At 49.5% G+C, this 19,578-nt stretch overlaps 1 protein-coding gene across 3 annotated transcripts in view; it reads left to right on the forward strand.

The window, feature by feature from the left end:
- The window catches only part of BCAS3 (BCAS3 microtubule associated cell migration factor), a 4,343,716-nt gene that overhangs the window by 3,604,297 nt on the left and 719,841 nt on the right, over positions 1 to 19,578 (forward strand). The window lies entirely within an intron of this gene.

Raw genomic sequence — 19,578 nt, forward strand, 5'->3', positions numbered from 1 at the left:
TGTTGCATGGTCCCCATTACAGTGCGGATATTATATGTGAGGTTCCTGCTGGGAATAAATCCAGCCTGCTCTGGAGCAACCAACTCCGGCGCCAATAGAGCTAGGCGTGTAGCCAATACCTTAGCGTACAATTTGGCATCAACGTTTATTAGGGATAGGGGCCTGTAGGAGCCACATTCATTAGGGGGCTTCCCAGGCTTCAGAAGCGTAACGAGTAGGGCCTCCCTCATAGAGCCCGGCATACTTCCCTCTTCGCATATATCATCAAAGAGTGTGGACAGAAGCGGCACCAGCTTGTCCTTGAACGCCTTATAGAAGCCTACTGGACCGCATTCCCTCCAATGCATCAGAGATCTCTTCCCTCTGAATGGGCATCATAAGGAATTCCCTCTGGGAATTTGATAGAAGGGGCAGGAATATTCGTCTATTTCTTGTTCAACCTGGGAGGATCGGGATTTATAAAGGCCAGAATAGAAAGTCCGGAATTCCTCAATTATTTCCGAGTCGTATTGTATTGTATTAATTCTTATAAAGCGCGAATTGCTGCCCAATGGGCGTCCAAGCCGTAAGGACCCTCCCCGATTCCGCTACCAGTTCACCACCCCCTGTTGGCGACGTTCATTACGTAGAAGACGGGCTAGGAAGGAGCCAGGTCCCTCCCCCTCGCCATAGGAGCGGGCTGTGGCATATTTGCCCATGTGCTGTACCTCCCTGTCAGCCTCCTCATTGTATTCCGTAATTAGAAGTTTAATCTGCGCAGCGGTGTCTGCATCGGGCTCATTTCGCTGTCGTGCCTCATGGTCCGACAGTTGGGACTCCAATTGTTGCAACCGCCGTCTGATGGACTTAAGGACGCCGGAATGTTTGGACATGGCTATCCCACGAATGAATACCTTAAATGCTTCCCACACTGTTTGAAAACTGTCAACGGACCCAACATTGGTCTCAAAGAAGTTATCGATTTCGTCTGCCAGCTCCCCCCTGAAAACCTCATCCAGCAATGCATACGGGGGGAAACGCCACGTAAATGGCGGGATCCTCCGTAGAGGAGTTTCCAGAGTCAGGAGCAACGGGGAGTGAGTGGTCTGAGAGAGTACACGGTAGTATTATGCATTCCTTAACACTGTGAGCGAGCGCCTGTGATGCCAGCCAATAGTCTATCCTGGTATGGATGTCATGGTAGGCCGAGTAGTGCGTGTACCCGCCTCTAAGGGGGTGTCGGCTTCTCCAGACGTCCACTAGATCTAATTATACGAGTTCCGCCTGCATCGACTGGGCGGCCGCCGACGGACGTCGGGGTGGCCCCGCTGACCTATCCAACTCCGGGTCAAACACCAAGTTGAGATCACCCCCCCAAAGCATTCTGGAGTAATCGTGAGTAATCGTGAGTCCTGCAATGCTGGGCTAGCATGTCATAAAAGTCAGGGGAGTCATAATTAGGACCATAGACATTTACCACCAGGAGGCCATGCCCCTTACCAGCACATCTGGCAATTAAATAGCGACCTTCTGGATCCTTCTCGAGCGCCGTTAGTTTCAGTTTGGATTGTGGATTAACCCAGGTGATCACCCCCCTTGAGTGTGTTGTGAACCCTGCCGCCACACTGCAACCCTCCAACTGAGAGCATTTTGCTAGTGAGAGGGAGGTGTGTCTCCTGTAGTAGTGCTAGGTCTATGTGCTGTCTGCGTAGATAATTAAAGACCTTTCTAAGCTTCCGATAGTCGTTTAGGCCCCTCACGTACCAAGTCAGGGTTCTTAGGACTTCAGTGGGGGTGTCTGCCAAAAGTGTTATTGACTCAGTCATACTCGAAATAATAGCTTGTATACCTCAAAGCGATTAGAAAAGCGATTAGTGGGGGCATTGGAAGGGGACATAGTGAAGAGCCGCAGGCAGATCGGCAATTTGGGCAAGAAGGACTATCTGGAGCGGGGCCCCAAGTGTGTAGTGTGGAAGTCCGAAGAGTGATGCACCCTTACAGAACCATGTAAAACATAAGACCAGGGCTATCCCTGCTAGCCGGCAGAAAAGTTAACAGTGCGACAACAACATTCCCAGAACGTCCACCCCCCTCCCACAGCAGACCCACCCCAACATGGCCTTGCCGGTCCCCATTCCACCCAACCCACCCCGATGCAAAAACATGAAACAAGTTGTCTACAACTCCCACAGAGCGATGCGCACGGGGGCCAAGGTCGCCAGACAGTGTCAGCATCTAGATAACCTCCGTTAGTGAAGTCTAGGCCCCACCTCCCCCCCCCCGCCACGCACCACCGTAGTATTAAACAGAGCAGTACCATATATCGCATTGTTAAGCACCAGGAGACAGGAGTCTCGCCCCCCATCCCAGAGGTGGTAACAAACCCCAGTCCCAAGGACGAGAAAGGAGGGTGCACAACTGTATAACTCTACCCAGCGAACTATCTAAAGCTAGTACCAATCAGCAGGTGCATCTCCCCAGAAACCCGGCCTCCACTTATCTGCAGTAGATCAGTCTGTAAGTAGGTCGAGTTTCATAGTCCACACCATCTCATCGGATCGACATTGGCTCACAGTAGCGACCAGCGTCCGCCACCACATGACCTCGTCATGGCGGACCAAGCACCCGATCACTCCTGTTCATCCAGTTGGCTCTTGTCACTGCACGCCTGCTGGTCAGTGTTGCCATTCCTCTTCTCCTTAGCACAGCTCTTCAGCGTTTTCTGCAGTTCTGTGGGATCTGTGAAGATGTGTGAGTGGCCCTGTCTGGTGACACGCAATTTGGCGGGATACAGCATAGCGTAGTCCAAGCCCAATTCCCTAAGGCGTTTCTTGTGTGGAGCAAAGTGCTTACGTGCTTCCTGCACTCTAGCTGTGAAATCCGGGAAAATGGAAATTGCAGAGCCTTCATATTGTAGATCCGCCTTGGCTTGCGCCAGCCTTAGATCCGTGTCCCTGTGCCTGTAGTTGAGGAGCTTCGCTATAATCGGGCGGGGAGGCAGTCCCGGCTTTGGCTGCGGACCCAGAGTACGATGGGCTCGTTCCACCACGAACATTGTCGAAAATACCCCCTCTCCCAAGAGGGTGGTGAGCAGCCGCTCAATAAAGAGCTCCATTTTGCCTGTCTGAGTGGATTCCGGCAGGCCCGTGATGCGGAGGTTACAGCGACATGAGCGCGCCTCCAAGTCCTCCGTCTTGTCTTGAAGGGATCTCATCAGGTTCTCCACTCTCCTGTGGGCTGTATCCAATTCCGTCTGTGCCTCCTCAACCCCCGTGATTCTCCGTTCCGCCATATCGTGTTTCTCTGCATGTTTGTCAAGTCTTTCAGCCATGCGGTCCATTCTGTAAGACATGGCATCCATCTTGGAGCCCAGCGCAGAGATACTGGACTGCAGACTCTGCTCCATGGACCGGAGCATGGATTTAAGGTCATCGTCCTCCGCGTGGGACACCTCAGGGCAGGATTCCTCTCTGTGCTGTGAAGGAGGGCTTAGTACCGGTACCCGCCACTGCGAGAAAGGGAGCTTGCTTTGGGTTTTATCCCCCTTCCCCATTGCGTCGAGGTGATCTGCGTCCACTCAGCTCGGAACAGGAGAGTTATGTCAGCCGGGGGGGGGGCACACCAGGCGCGAGGACCAGGACCCCTGAAGACGGACCACACCAGGCCCCACACTTCACCCTTCGCTATCCTCCCGGCCCGGCAGGTAAGGCAACACGCTGGAGACTTGCACCTGCCTAACAAAGTCTGACCTGTTGTGGTACGGGAGGCGCTTCCAGCGCGTCGATCTCGTCGCAGAACTTGTCGCTGACTGCCGCGAAGCGAAGACCCCCGTCAATCTCGGCGTCCAGGCAGTTGCGGTTTCAATAATGCTCACCCCCAGGTAAGTCGTTGCCCTCGGGAGGGGAGTAGTCCTTGTGGATATGCAGCATTTCCCTTTTGCAGGCTATTGAATGAAGGCCCCGGGCTCCAGGTCGCCCAGTGACTTATACAGAATGCACAGTGAACAAGTGGCACAGTCGGCCGCCTTCCGCCGACATCAAGGCCTGCACAGGTACACAGCAATAATCAGTTGGCTCCGAGACATCCCAGGTTCGGCCTCCGGCTCCCCGCCGCAGCAATCGTGGGTCTACTTGTGGCCGCACTGGGGATCCAAAATGGCGCCGACTCGTGAATTGCGGCACTACCTCCACCTCCCGGGGCCGTCTACTTGCACACCGTGTGGTCACCAACCTTGCCGGAAGGTCAGCCAGACTGCTCCAATACCGTGCCCACTGTGTGCACCAGAAAATGCCCGACTCCTGTGCCGACCTCCGGGGCGCGGGAGCGACCCGTCTCCCCCGGCCGCACGCACAGCGACGTAGCCGGAATCCAGGGACTGCTGTGGACCGCGGACTGCGGCCTGCCACCGCCCGGACTCTCGCCGAGCCGAACGAGCCTTACACCGCTCCGAGTCTCCACCGGAGCCCAACAGGTAGGGTCCAGAGCCGTTCCGATGGTCAGCAGAGCGGGAGGGGGGTTTCAATCTCTGCTCTGAATGAGGATAATTACAGGATTAATAGTGGTGCCGGCGGAGCTAAGGGATTAGGCCGCCATCGTCGCTGCCTGCAAGCTCCGCCCCCAAGTTTGGTAGTTTTCATCCACTGATTTACTGGGCAGAAATAAATTCTGTTCTGGAAATGTTGGAGATTGTCTGTATTTGAGTAACTTAGCCTATTCTCTTCCCTTACAGAAGATTACTGACTGATTAGTGTTGCTGGCCAAGCTAGGCATTGTGATCCTAAAGTGAATTAAGAAATGATCATTCCAACATTGAGGTAGTACTTCAATCACCTCTGTTTCACTCTGATTTGCAAATAAGAGATCTAGGATGTGCCCTCCTTGATGAATTGACAGATGCATCAATTGGTGCAGTTTGAAACTCTTGCAGGCTTGTTCCAAATCTCTCAGTGGGGGGCCGTGTGTCCCATTATCCCAGAGATTCAAATCGCCCAATATGATCATCCTTGAGTGTGTTAGGGTCATGTTAGCAAGGGTGTCAATTAAAGATTGGTATTGGGTATTTTGTCAGGGGGACCTATAGCATGGTATTCCTGTCAACACGTTTCCTCTTTCCTCCTCAAAGAGAAGCCTAGATAACCAACCAGTCAAGAGATACCACAGAAGTCAAGCATGGACACTGCTGCTGCACCAGTGTCGGCCATATGCAGTGGAGATGAAGGCCTTTTCTCTGACAAATTCCGCTTAGTAAATTGACCTAGGTTGTGTGTGTCTTCTGAAAGTTCAATAATTTCGGACTGGAAAGACCTCGACTGTAAACACAGGTCACAGTGACACAGAGCCAGGTAATAACTCTGGCAATTATATCTGACCAGAGAGTTTGGTACTTGTAAAGAGTCAGTGTGCAGGGCAAGCAGACTAAGGATCAGCACATTCAGGCCTCCATCCCTGCTTCATGTCTCTGAAGAAAGCTCAAAGCATTTATATGATATTCTTTTATGTGATTAAGAATTCCATTTTACTCTCAGATTGCTTAAAACATTTCTTCAATATAAAAAAATGCAGCTGCGTTAACTTTTAAATAAAAGGATCTGTTTTGATCTTTAACTAAAAGAATCCTAAAAGAAAATATCCCTCTAAAGGAAGTCCACACTCCTGTTTGCTCCATTGATACCAACCTCAGAACTAGCATTTAAATTTACCTGCGTAATGCAAACAAATAAATAAATCATCGTACCCTCAATATTACCCACACCGGTAACAGTGTATTGTAGACCCTCATCAAGTGTTGACTTGAACTGAGTTCTCTTTCAGTTTATCAAGAATGCAGTTTTACTCTCAAAACGAGGGCATTTTTTTGTGAATAGCAAAAGTGATAAATGTATTGTTAACTCGGCACCATTCAATACAGTGAGTTTATTCTTCAGCTTGTAATGAAGTGTACAGACAATAGGTGTCTCGATGAAGAGACTAAATGCCATTGTTTTTCTAAACCTTTACTTAAGTTTATGCAGTAATTTAATAACATGGGACAGTCAGAGGTTCGACATAATTTCAGATGGAGCGTTAATATACATATTGTATTGCATTTGCATTTCTTCATAGCAGTAAAGGAACACAATGTCCGCTCGCATATTGAGATAGTTGTGATATCAGACTGTATTTGACATATCCTCTACCAGGGTGGGGTGAGTGAACAATTGCCAATAAGAATCAATCAATCAATCCGTATTTGTAGAGCGAACTACTCACCTGTGAGGGTCTCAAGGCGCTAAGGGGTGGGGGATGAGGCAGCTACTGGTCGAACATCCAGGTCTTGAGATGTCTCCTGAAGGTCAGCAGGTCCTGGGTCTGACGCAGGTGGGCTGGGAGGGTGTTCTATGTCTTTGCGGCGAGTTGGGAGAATAATCTGCCACCGGTGGTCGTTCGGCGGATGTGTGGGACGGTGGCGAGGTCGGCGGAGCGAAGCTGGCGGTTCGGGGTGTGGAAGGACAGTCGTTCGTTGAGGTATGCTGGTCCCGCGTTGTGGAGTGCTTTGTGAGCATGGGTGAGGAGTCTGAAGGTGATCTTCTTGTTGACCGGGAGCCAGTGCAGATCTCTTAAGTGGGTGGTGATGTGGCTGTGGCGAGGGAGTACGAGTATGAGGCATGCGAAGGCGTTCTGTGTGCGTTGGAGTCTCTTCTGGAGTGTGGTCATGGTTCCTGCATAGAGGGCATTGCCGTAGTCCAGCCTGCTGCTGATGAGTGCTTGGGTGACCGTTCTCCTTGTTTCGGTGCGGATCCATCTGTAGATCTTGCGGACCATTCGGAGGGTGTTGAAGCAGGAGGAGGGAACAGTGTTGACTTGCTGGGTCATTGAGAGCGTAGAGTCCAGAATGAACCCCAGATTGCGTGCCTGGTTTGTGGGTGTCAGGGCAGCTCCCAGCGAGGTCGGCCACCAGAAGTCGTCCCATGCGGAGGGGGTGGAGCCGAGGATGAGGACCTCCGTTTTGTCTGAGTGCAGTTTCAGTCGGCTGGTCTTCATCCAATCTGCTACGGCCTTCATTCCCTCGTGGAGGTTGGATTTGGTGACAGCCGGGTGTTTGGTGAGGGAGAGGATCAGCTGTGTGTCTTCGGCATACGAGACAATGTTGAGGTGGTGTGCTCGGACGATGTTGGCAAGCGGTGCCATGTAGATGTTGAAAAGGGTCTGGCTGAGGGAAGGTCCTTGGGGTACGCCGCAGGTGATCGTGGCAGCTTCACAACGGAACAGGGGAGGCAGACTCTCTGGGTTCTGCCGGTGAGGAAGGAGGTGATCCATTCCAGGGTTTTGTTTCGGATCCATGCATCATGGAGGCGTGTGCGCAGGGTGTGGTGTCAGACGTGCCGAGAGATCCAGGAGGATGAGGGCCGTGGTTTCGCCCTTACCCAGTATGGTCCTGATGTTGTCGGTGGCGGCGATGAGGGCATTCTCGGTGCTGTGATTGCTGCAGAAACCAGATTGGGAGGAGTCCAGGACGTTTTTCTCCTCTAGGAAGTGGGTCAGTTGTCTGTTGGCGGTCTTCTCAATGACTTTTGCCGGGAACGGGAGCAGGGAGATGGGTCAGAAGTTCTTGAGGTCCTTTGGGTCCACCTTGGGTTTCTTGAGGAGGGCGTTGATCTCGGCGTGTCTCCAGCTCTCTGGGAAGGTGGCGGTCTCAAAGGAGCTCTTGATGATCCTTCGGAGTTGAGGTGCGATGATGGAGCTTGCTTTGTTGAAGATGTGGTGGGGGGTGTCGGCGTCTGTCGTCGGCGCCTGGGTGTCGAAGCTGTTGTGCATGTCTGCGATCTAGCAGTGGAAGTAGGTAGCCAGGGAGTCGCAGAGTTCATGTGACTGCGGTACGTCATTGGAGCTGGGGGTGGTGAGTTCTTTCACGATGTTGAAGAGCGAGCATAGTGCGTTGTCTCCTCTTAGCATTTCATATGTCTAGTTGGCTTCCTAGGACGTTGAGTGAGGAGTCCCAGACGTCTCTGGCCTTGAGGGTAGTGGAGTGGTCTTATGTAGGCCTCCACTTGCTCGTTACTGAGCACCATGTCTTTTTTCCAGTCTTTGTGTTGGTGCCACGAGGCTCATCTACCTCATAGCGAGACTCCTTGTTTCCAAGAATTTATCATGGAGCAAATCTCATGTGGGCATTAGCAATGTCAACTGTGGGCCCCAGGAGTGTGAAAGTAGGTGTGTTTGATATGTTGATGTGTACCGTTACCTTTATAGTTGCCCCTACTAACTCCCAGTGGATGCATTGCCACAATAAGTGTAGGAACACTGCATTTGTTTCACAGCACCTACTGCAAGTGGGGTTGTTCCTGGCTGGAATTTAGCTATGTTCATAGTTGTGCAGTAGTATTGATGAAAATATTTACTGTGGAATAGTCTATGGTCGTGTTAATCAGAGCCAGAGGGACTTAGTCAAAGCAGTACTCACAGTATTTGTCACCCAGGGTGTGACCCGGGGTTGTTTCCCATTTGTACCTTGCTAATGTGGTTTGCTTATCATTGATTGTCATTGTGTAAATTAAAGAGACTAATCATTCAATATAGGTTCCCTCAGTAATTTGAGTTAATACTGTGTAATTCATAGGTGCTATGAGAAGGATTGCCACATCTTTTTAGCTGTGTTACAAAGCCTAAAATAGAGCAGTTTTGCCAGAGGTTAGTCTCCCTGCAGGGCCACTCCAAACATGCACATTATGTTTTTTAGACCAGTTTCCAGCATTTGGGTATGCTCTGGATTGCCGAGTAATGGGAGTTAGGGGAAGTATACATGTTGTATTCCAGCTGTCAATGCCAGTGTTAGAAATGGGATCCCTGTCTGGCCAGGGCTTGCGCCAAAGTCAATCAGAGACCACCACTTCCACGTCAGGGCAAGGGAGTTACATGCCAAGATAACCCCTGCTCACCCCCTTGGTAACGTAGCACGAGCAGTAAGGCTAAACTTGGAGGCGATGTGAGTTAAGTGTTTGCACACGCACCCCAGCAACAACACCCAAGGCCCACCACAAAGGAAACTCCACACAAGGTTATATATAAAAATAGCCTTTGTATTACACCAAAACACATTAGATAAAAACACACACTTTACAATGTGCCAACAGGCACGGGCAGAATTTACAGGGGATATGTACAAGACAGGGCCACCTGGACCACTGTCAGGAATCAGCACTTTTAGAACTAGCACTTAGAATATCACTTAGAACATAGCATAGAAAATCACTGTAGCACACAACCAGTAACTACTGGTAACCAGGTAAGTACCACCTACGCAACCCTAACCACCTTAGGAGAATATGGCGCAGGGAACCAGGACCTCACTAGCACCACCTGTACTAGCAAGAACAACCACCAAAGTATCACAATACCTGTAGGGGTATAAGCATGGGAACAAAACACATGATGCATAAACATACATTCAGCGGTGTAAGGAAGGAAAACACATGATGCATCAACAACACATTCAGAGGTGCAGCAAAAGAACAATTGCGCCAAACTCACATAAGTCACCACCTGTGACTGTCCATAGGCCAACTGGCCTTGTGGGGGCTAGGATGCCCTGTGTCCCAAAGTCAGGGGCCTAAACGTGGCAGCTGCCCACGAAGTGCTGGGCAGCTGTGGAGACACTGGGGCCAACGCTGGAGCCTCGTGGCCCTAAACAAATAGAAGGTCCCCCTGAGCCTCTCAGGGCTCTAACCAAATGACTGGCCCCTTTGAGCCTCGCTGGGCTCTTTGCGCAACAAAATGCCCCCTCTGAGCCTCCGTGGCTCTAAAGACAGAAATGCCCCGAGCCTCTCTGGGCTCTGAAAACAACAACAGGGCCCTGGAACCTCGGGGTTCCTAATTACAAATGTGGCCCGACGTTTATTTATTTATTTGCTTATTGAGCGCCTGATTCAATTCCCGGAGGGATATCTCTGCGCTTTTTTGCTTCTGCTGTTTAATCGCTGTTAGCTTTCAGTTATGAGTAAGATTGAGACAAAAAAGGGGGATTGTATTAGGGCAGTGTGAAAAGGTATGTTTTGAGTTTTTTCCTGAAAGATTCAAGGCTAGGGATCAGTTTCAGTGCAATTGGTAAGGAATTCCAGATTATTGGTCCTTTGTAAGATAGGGCTCGTCCACCTTGTCTGGCTTTTCTTACTTTTGGAACCTGTAGCAGTAGGTGGTTGCTGGAGCGCAGTGTGCGGCCGGGGATGTATGGTACAAATATTTTCTTAAGATATTTGGGACCTGCACCGAACAAACATCTATGTATCATGCAGCATATTTTGAACTTGATACGGTGCTTTACCGGCAGCCAGTGGAGTTGGTGTAAAAGGGGACGATAAGGGGTTCTATGGGGAGCATTTAGAGCTAATCTTGCTGCCGTGTTTTGGACTACTTGTAATTTCTCCAGTTGTTCCTCATTAGCCGATACGTAAAGGCCATTACAGTAGTCCATTCTACCTATTATAAGAGTTTGAATGAGTGTTTTCCTGTGGTTGTCTGGCAGAAAGGGGAAAACACGTCGGAGCAGCCCCACCACATGGAAGCATGCACCTGTCACTTGGGTAGTGTGTTCCTTGAGTAGGAGTGCCTGGTCAAGTTTAATACCAAGGTTTTTTACTGTTAATTTAGGGGTTGGGACCGGACCCAACTCCAGGGGCCACCAGTCTGGAGACCACAAAAGAGTTGCCCCCCCCAAACAGCATTACTTCGGTTTTTGTCACATTGCATTGGAGATAATTTTGTGCCATCCATCGTGCCACTGCTCTCATCCCGTCCGCAAAAGTTGTTTGTACTGTGGGTGTGAGGGTTTGGAAGGGAAACAAAAGTTGGGTGTCATCAGCGTATGACACCGGGGTAAATCCGTAAGATCTTATGATGTTAGCTAAGGGGGCCACGTACACGTTAAAGAGCGTGGGGCTTAGGCATGAGCCCTGTGGCACTCCCTTAGTGAGCTCCCTTGAGGTCGAAGAATGGGAGCCCAATTTAACACCTTGTGCACGTCCCGAGAGAAAGCTCTCCAACCAGGACAAGGCCGTTCCCTCCACACCTATATCCCTCAGTCTGTCGAGAAGAAGTTCATGGGACACCGTGTCGAAAGCAGCGGAAAGATCTAACAGCACCAGAATCACTGAGCTCCCTCCATCTAGTGACATTCTGATGTTATCGGTCACTGAGAGGAGGGCTGATTCTGTGCTGTGATCGGGCCTGAACCCAGATTGAGAGGGGTCCAGGCCTTCCACTGCTTCGATGTATTTCGACAGTTGGGTGTTCACATGCTTCTCTGTGAGTTTACTGAGATAGGGTAGGAGGGAGATGGGTCTTAGGTTGGAAAGGTCCGTCCAGGGGAGAGTGGCGTTTTTTCGGATGGGACGTTGGAGTCCCTCTCTGGGGGACTCGGAATATGCAAATGCCCCAAGAGTCTCGGGGCTCGAAACAGAATGCAGCCTGTGCCTCGCAGGCTCGTCAATACAAATGGGCGGGTTGAGCCTCTCAGGGCTCGTGAAACAAAAATGCCCTGCAACCGTGGGAGCGGCCCGCTGTCAAGTGGGGCCGCTCGGGGTGAAGGTACCGGCAGAGCACCACTTCACTCATTCTCCCCCCCAGCCAACTTTGACTCACCGGCTTCCGTGGGGGGGGGGGAGAATCTTCTCTCCTCGCTTCGGTCTTCTCTCTGGTGCGGCTTCACGAGAGCTCCCGCTCCTCGGGGCTCTCTCTGCTTCTCCTCCCTCTCTCTCTCCGGGGCTCTCCCTCGCTTTGGGAGCCTGCGGGGAAGAAAAGACGCCGGCTTCTCCTCTCACCGGAGCGCGGGGTGGGCTCCCGTCCACTTCCGGTTGTCTCGATGTCCCGCTCCCGGCCTGCCTGACTTCCGGCCGGGCGGCGGCGGCGATACTTGGCACGGCAAAATTTGGCAATTTCCCGGGGCAATGCCGGGTGGGCACCGGCTGTGGGAGGTAAAGCGCCCCCAGGCGCTTAACAGAAAATAAAGCGCTCCCAAGCGCTGTAAGGGAATAACGAAAGCGCTCCCACGCGCTTCAACAGCAACAAAAGCGCTTCCAGGCGCTAGAAGCGAGGTACAGCGCTATTAAGCGCTGGGGGCCAAAATAAAGCGCTACCAGGCGCTAGTTGGTTCCAGGGGCCAGGGCTAAGTGCTCCCCAGCGCAAGGATGTCCCAAAGGGTAGCAACAGTCCTTTAGTAGATGGGGGGACAAGGCTTATACTGTAAATTCCTTTGTCTGTAGGTGCAGGGTGGGGGAGAAACCAGTCGTAGCTGGTTTTGGAGCACCCTTGATGTGCTCAACCACCCTTTTCATTCACTAGGGAGGCTAGGGTCGTTAGACGCACCACAGGGGGCGGAGCCAGCATTTTGTGGGGAAAGCCCAGCCCTATTCAGGAACCAGGTGCAGCCTTCCTCACATCACTCATGCTAATCTCTCCACCCACCACTGGGCAGACCCATCCAGACTTCCTTGAGCCAGGCTGCCAGCCAGCTCCAGCCAATCACACTCCAGCACCCTCACTGCACACACACACCAATGTCTAGAAGTGGCACTTCCCCACTAGACACATACACGCCGCATACATCATTTCTCAGCATTCAATCACACGAGTCCGCACATACCAGACTCGAGCCTGTACACCCCACGCATCAGGAACTACCAGGGACACATACATTCCCCATGCATTCCTATGGGAGGCCGGCCTATCTCACCACATGCACTCAAAGTGCGCACGCACTTTCCACTGGGACACAGTGAAAGTGCGCAGAACCCAAAAATCACCATCACCAGGTCACCATTAAAAGCAAAAAGTTTAGGGGTGAACCTGCCAGAAGGGCCAAGTCCAACAGCCAGCTTCCACAAAGCTGCGCATGTAGGTCCACCGCTTGCCAGTTCATATACCCACAGTGAGTTTTAGGCATAGGATGGTAATCAGGGGTCATTCGGGGATTCTTCTCTATTCATAAATGTTTGCTCTGAGCATCAGGGTGAAACCATCGGGAAGTATATTGCTCTTTGCTCTGCTTAGTAATATGTTTTTAAATCTGGCACCCAGAGGCCTTCCTTTACCATGGGCCTAGTGAGCGTTTCCCAGCTGACTATGGTCTTGGATCCCACCTAGATCAATCTGAAATGTATATAAATACATAAATGATTTTCTTTTTAAAAAGATGCTGATTAACTGGGATTGGTATGTTAACAAACTAGTAAAACAATTTAGGCAACACCACCATCTGAATTTCAACAATCTAGCCCATCAGGAATAGCGGTAGAATCTTAAATCTATTCACCCAATTGTCCAGTTTGTGTGGCACTGTGCCATAGTTCTCTCTAATCATTTCTTCCTTGTCCTTACAAACGTGGATTACTAAGTACCTTATCACATCTGGCCTCCACAACTAATGGGTATTCACTGGGTATACCCTTGCACCCTTTGGTGAGTTGGAACACTTCAGACTTGTTTAATTGATTTGCAGGCTTGAGTATCCCACAAAATGGACTACTTCATATAGGATCTACACTGGTTTTGATACGTTTTACGTTATCAGCATAGAGGGACACTATCTGCGGATTGTCCCTAATCGAGAGGCCTTCATTCAGGTATCTGCCTCTAAGGAATCATGACAGTGGCTTTATAGCCAACGCAGATGATAATGGTCACAAAATACACTTGTGCTGGGTGGAACTGATCATGACCAGTTAGGTAATTGATACAGATATGAGCTTCAGTCTCATGGAAAAGTTCTAAACCAATTTGTCCTCAAGACTTCCATCAAAAAAACTTTATTTGCCTTCATTCCGTGTATGGCTTGGTTCCACTCTGGTCCCAACTTTATGTTTGGGGTGATTTTTTGATGGGCAATTTAGCTTTTTCAATGAACTGTAAAATGTTTTCCGACTAGATGTAGAAAAAGAGTTCAACCCTCCATTCGATCCAACGTTTTGTAGGGCAGAACCTGGCATTTTTTAGGACAAGATTTCTTATTCAGTTTTTGACATTGTATACCTATTGTACCTCTTGCAGTGCTTGAGTGAAGTCTGGAAAGATGGTAATCCTCAATCCCTCAAATAAAATGGATTTGCTGGCTCTGGACAGGCAGAGTGCTACAGTTCTCTCCTGGTAGTTTGAATTCTAGCAATTACTGTTATAGGTTGTTGACAGGGTTTAGGGCGAGGGGCCAACACGTTGTGTGCTCTTTTCTTGATGAACAGATGTGAAAACACTTTTCTGTCATAGAGCTTGGTCAGCCATGTTTCCACAAAGAGCTCCATTTTCCCACAGTCTGTGTCTTCAGTAACTAGTTAGTTACTCTGATATTGTTGCTGCAGAACCTCCACTCTAGGTCCTCATTCTTGGCTTTTGTATTTTTCAGGACTTTCTCCAGTTGGTGAATTTTGGAGGAGATTGTTGTGTCGTCATTCTCAAAGTTGGATAGTATTGTTTTTTTTTTTACCTCATCCTGCTAAACAGTGTGATTGTCAAGAGTATCTTTCAAGAGACTGAGTCTTCGAATGAGGGAGTCTGTTTTACAAACAGTGGTAGCAAGACTACTTTTCATATCTATAAAGAGTTGCTCCATTTCAAAATAATTAGTGAACATGGTTCATTGGGGCCTGCTCTGAAGTTTTGGGCAGTCTGGCATCTATCAAGCTAGAGCTTACTCTGCTTTGCAATGTCCTTTCCTATAATGTTCTTACCGATGCCTGGACCGACAACTCCGGATGATGATGGCCAACCCAAAGTGCTGGTTAATGCCAAGACGGTTCTACCTCGATCGAGGCAACATGCTGCTTTTACTGAGAGTCAACCATTCAGCCACATTTTTGACTGTCACTGTGCCTTTGCCCTCCTGTAGAGATAATGACCTCCACAAATAGTTATGCATAGATTCTGACAATGATGGCTATTCGACCAAAAATGCCTAAAACTTAATGCAAGTAAAACGGAGCTCCTTCTGGTGGTTAGCACCCCCTCTATCTGGATATCAGCTTGGTGGCCAGCATCCTTGGGGGAACCACCCGCACCTTGTTTGAAGGCTAAGAACTTGGGAATAATCTTTGACTCTAAGAAGATCAGATTAGGAAGACAACAGGGAAATGCTTTGGCACCCTGAAGGCCTTAAGGAAATTTCTTGACTTAATTCCCACCACATCAAGAAAAACCATAGTCCTTGCACTCATCACCTCCCAGCTGGACTATGGGAATGTACTACAGCTAGGTGCTTCCAAAGGGAGCCTAAAATCGCAGCAGCGAGTTCAGACTGCAGCAGCTAGACTAGTCCTAAACCTTCCTAAAAGATCATGTGCCTCTAATGCCCTGAACTCTCTGCACTGGCTCCAGGTGATTAAAATAATTCAGTTTAAAGCCTTATGCCTATGCCGACGAATCCTAAAGAAGCTGGGCCCTACCTACCTCCATGCCCCGGTGCAAATATATGTGCCCATGCGTAGTCTAAGATCTTTGGATGCAAACCTAGCCAGGGTGCCTAAGGTAAATCGGGCCAGAATGGGAGCTAGATCCTTTACATATATAGCACCCAAAATGTGGAACTCTCTCCCTAGGGCTCTAAGAGACTCCCCTTCTGAAATGGATTTTAGAAAAAGATTGAACACTTGGATTTACATCAACAGTCTTATAATATAGGTGGCTGCATGTAGTATTTGCCTAAGTTATTTATGTAATTCTTTCAAGTTTACAGAGTTCAGCGTGGAGACACACCATCGAGTGCATTCAGGTGCTTTATAAATCACATTATTATTTTTTATTATTATTATTATTATTCTGCTCCAGCAGGGCCCTCCGGTTTCGTTCCTGATTCCAGACTGATTTTGGTACCGGTCCTCTCTCTGATACATCAATCCACCCCGGAACGCGATCCACAGACACCGATGCCTGGACCAACAACTCCGGCTGATGATGGCCAACCCAAAGTGCTGGTTAATGCCAAGACGGTTCTACCTCGATCGAGGCAACATGCTGCTTTTACTGAGAGTCAACCATTCAGCCACATTTTTGACTGTCACAGTACCTTTGCCCTCCTGTAGAGATATTGACCTCCACAAATAGTTATGCATAGATTCTGACAATGATGGCTATGACGCTGGATACATTTTCCCAGTAATATGAGAAGGATAGCTGGTACAAAGACCGCCGGGATTGTAGCAGTTTGCATACGTCCCCATACATTGACCTAGTTTCACCTCCGGGCCCTGCAGCACCACCTTTGCTTTGGTTGTGCGAGGGGCGGCAGAGGTTCTGGATCATCCTCTCCCAGCTCAGGAAGTTAAGACCAGTGTATTGACTAAAGTGCTTCTGCTTGGCCTAACAAGTTCTGAACCCCTCCTTCCATTGAATGAGGTTCTTGCTAATGCTCATTTGGGGACATGACCCAAGCCCTGCCCAGGTCCACATGTTAATGAACAGATTACTAGGCGCCATCGACCTGCTCCAGGTGTCCCAGACTTTCTAAGCCAGCACTCTACATCGGAAAGCCTTGTGGTCCAGGCTTTGGCAAGCAAGGTAAACCTGAGCTTATTCCCAACTACATCCCTTGAAAGAGAATCGAAGAGGATAGAACCCTTTGTTAAGAGAGTCTTCTCGTCTACAAGTCTTACCCTTCTCTCTGTGAATGCAGCTGCCTCTTAGGCAGCTACTCTCATGCCTTATGGTATTCAGTAGCCCAGTTATTGCCATGCTATCCTTTCTCAGGCCATGCCAGATGGCTTTGGGGACTGAATACCACTGACTCTCTTGATTGGCCCTTTGGCACTAGTGTGGCCCTTTGCAGGCATGCCTAAATGCTTTGCACTGGCTTTTCAGAAGACATCCAGGCTAGTCTTATGGACATGCCATTTGACAGTTCCCGACTTTTTGGGGATGAAGCAGACTTGCCCCTGGAACTCTTCACAGGTAGCAGGGCCACAATGCACTCCCTGGGCCTCTCTGCTCCTCCCCAGTAGAAACATCAGCAAATATTGCCCCCTTCATTGCTATGGTTGGAGCTTCTGAAAACGTCAACTGACCCAGCTGGTACAGCAGTCACCTGAACCTTAACTATGCCGCCATAATTACGTTCACAGTAGAGGGCAACACGGACACCTTCCCTAGTCTCCTTATCATGCATGCCCTTGTCCTTAGACAGTCATCCTGTCGAGGACTCTACCCAACATTTCCTGCTAGGGTGGCAGGCAATAACTTCGCACAAGAGGATCCTGAAAAATTGTTTAACAGAGTTACGTCTTACCCTGTCTCAAAACCTCACTGCACTTCCTACCATCTTCAGACCAGCTGACTGAGGACCATCTGTCTCTCTTGCAGCATGAAGTGCAGGCTATTTTGGCCAAAGAATTCATAGAGAGGGTCCCGGCGCCAGAAGTTGGTAGTGTTTGTTATTTCCACTACTTCCTGGTGCTGAAAAACAATGGGGGCCTCTGCCCTTCACTCTCTCAATGCCTTTCTGAGGAAAGATACGTTGAAGAGGCTCACCTTGAGAAAAATCCTGTATGCCATGGACCCTGGAAATTGGATGGCACTGTTGGACCTGCAGGATGCTTATTTCCACATCCCCATCCTGCAGGCCCACAGGTGGTACCTGCGGCTCACCATAGGCCATAAGCATTTTCAGTTTGGTGTGTTCCCTTTTGGTCTTACAAGCAACCCTCGGGTGTTCACAAAATTGATGGCAATGGTATCAGCACATCATTGGAGGTCGCAATTCTTGCCATCTGTGACCGCGACATCTGGCTGTTGAAGGTGTGTACGCCTATGGCGTACTGCCTAGAATCCTTAGGGTTCACTAGCAATGTGACTCATTCGCAGGTGCCCCCACCTCTTCTTCAGAACCATTCTGGACATTGTGCAGTCTTGTGCTGTCCCCAGAAGCAGAGCGTCTAGTACATTCATGCCATGATTGATCCCGATATTTAACCTCTGTCCTGGATCTCAGTGAAGATACTCTGAGGCTGCTGGGACAGATGACCTCCTGCATCCTGCTGTTCAAGCAGACCAGATGGCTTATGTTCTGCAGTCGGATCTGAAGCCCCAGTGGGTACAACACCAGGGGGATCTTTCTGATCTGGTTCAGATTTCCAAAGAGACTTCAAAAGATCTGCATTGGTAGCAGCGGACCGCAATTGGGTTAGTGACAGAACCCTCTCCTTACCCCACCCAGAGCTCACAGTGGTAACTGAGGCATCTCATCTGGGGTGGGTAGACCATCTAGTAGAGGTGGAGATCAGAAGCATCTGGTTTCGTGCAGAGGTCCTTAGTTATATCAACCTCTAGGAGCTGAGTCATCCACTTGGCACTGCCCTCCATCAAAGGGAAGCTGGTGCAGGTGGTCACAGACAACACCAACGCCATGTTGTACTGCAAAAAGCAGGGTAGAGAGAGATGGGCTCCTTATGCCAGGAAGGTTTGCATCTTTGGGTGTGGCTACAGTGCCAAGGAATTTTTTTGGTGACACTCCACCTGATGGGTTCCTTGAACACCAAAGAACATGTACTAAGACTTTGTTGCCTTGCCGGTCATGAATGTTAGTTACATAAGGAGGGGGTGCAGGGTCTTTTCCACAAATTGGGTGCACCCTTACCTGATCTTTTTTGCCACCAGCGAGCGAGTTTCCAAGGTATCTCTCTCTCTCGCAGACACATTCTGCGTAGAATGGAACTCGAGAATCCTGTATGCCTTCCCAACAAAACCTCTCCTGCCCCAAGTACTGAAGAAGATCAGACTGACCAAGCCCAAGTCATGCTAGTGGGCGCGGAGACTATGGTATCCCGAACTCCTAGGCATGAGCATTTGGCCTTTACTTGTGTTAGTGCAGTGTGGCCCAGGAGTTTATCTAAATACCGCTTCTATACAAATCTTTTACTCCTCAACCAGGGGTACTTAGTCCCATTTTCTTTGTTTGCATTATGGCCCATGGCACCCTTTCTACTCCACTCGCTTAAAGAGTTCAGATAGTACTTCTTGAACTATGGACCTGTACCTTTCTGCACAGCTTGCCCTATTGGATCGAATCTACTCAAGCAATGTATCTATTTTCAAATCTAATTTCCTAGCGTGAGTCACTTGTAGTAAGACTGTAAACATCAGGTTTCGTTGCATGGCACCTGGAAGCAGTGGTATAATTAAGAATACATTTATATTGTTAGTAGTTTCCTGCCTATTGGGCCGCGCAAAACCTGTAGATAGATATAATGAACTGCGCCACCCCAGTCCTGCTCTCAGATGGCTTTGTCCATTCTAATGTGAGTATTGTGCCTCTCTGTGAATGTAGAGCTATTTCTCCTGATGCCTTTCATCTGCTCGTCCGCAGGGCTGGTGAAACTGTTGTAAGTAACTAAGCAGGATCTTGGGGGCTTGCCCAGGCTGATAAGTAAGGCCTCATAACTGAACATGATTAACTTTACACATCTCCCGCCATCGGTCCTTCTAATCCACTTCATTGCGTGATTTAATTTTCCCTTTATGTAAACGCAAAGAGCCAGCTTACGCCAAGATGAATTTAGAGGATTCCTTGCATATGCACTATTACATCCTTGATCCCTAAGGGGTCTGCCTTGCTTCTACAGGCGTGGTGGGGAGGGGGCCTCGTTAAGAAGA

This window comes from Lissotriton helveticus, chromosome 3_1 (assembly GCF_964261635.1).
Source record: "Lissotriton helveticus chromosome 3_1, aLisHel1.1, whole genome shotgun sequence".
In the NCBI taxonomy this organism is placed as follows: Eukaryota; Metazoa; Chordata; class Amphibia; order Caudata; family Salamandridae; genus Lissotriton; species Lissotriton helveticus.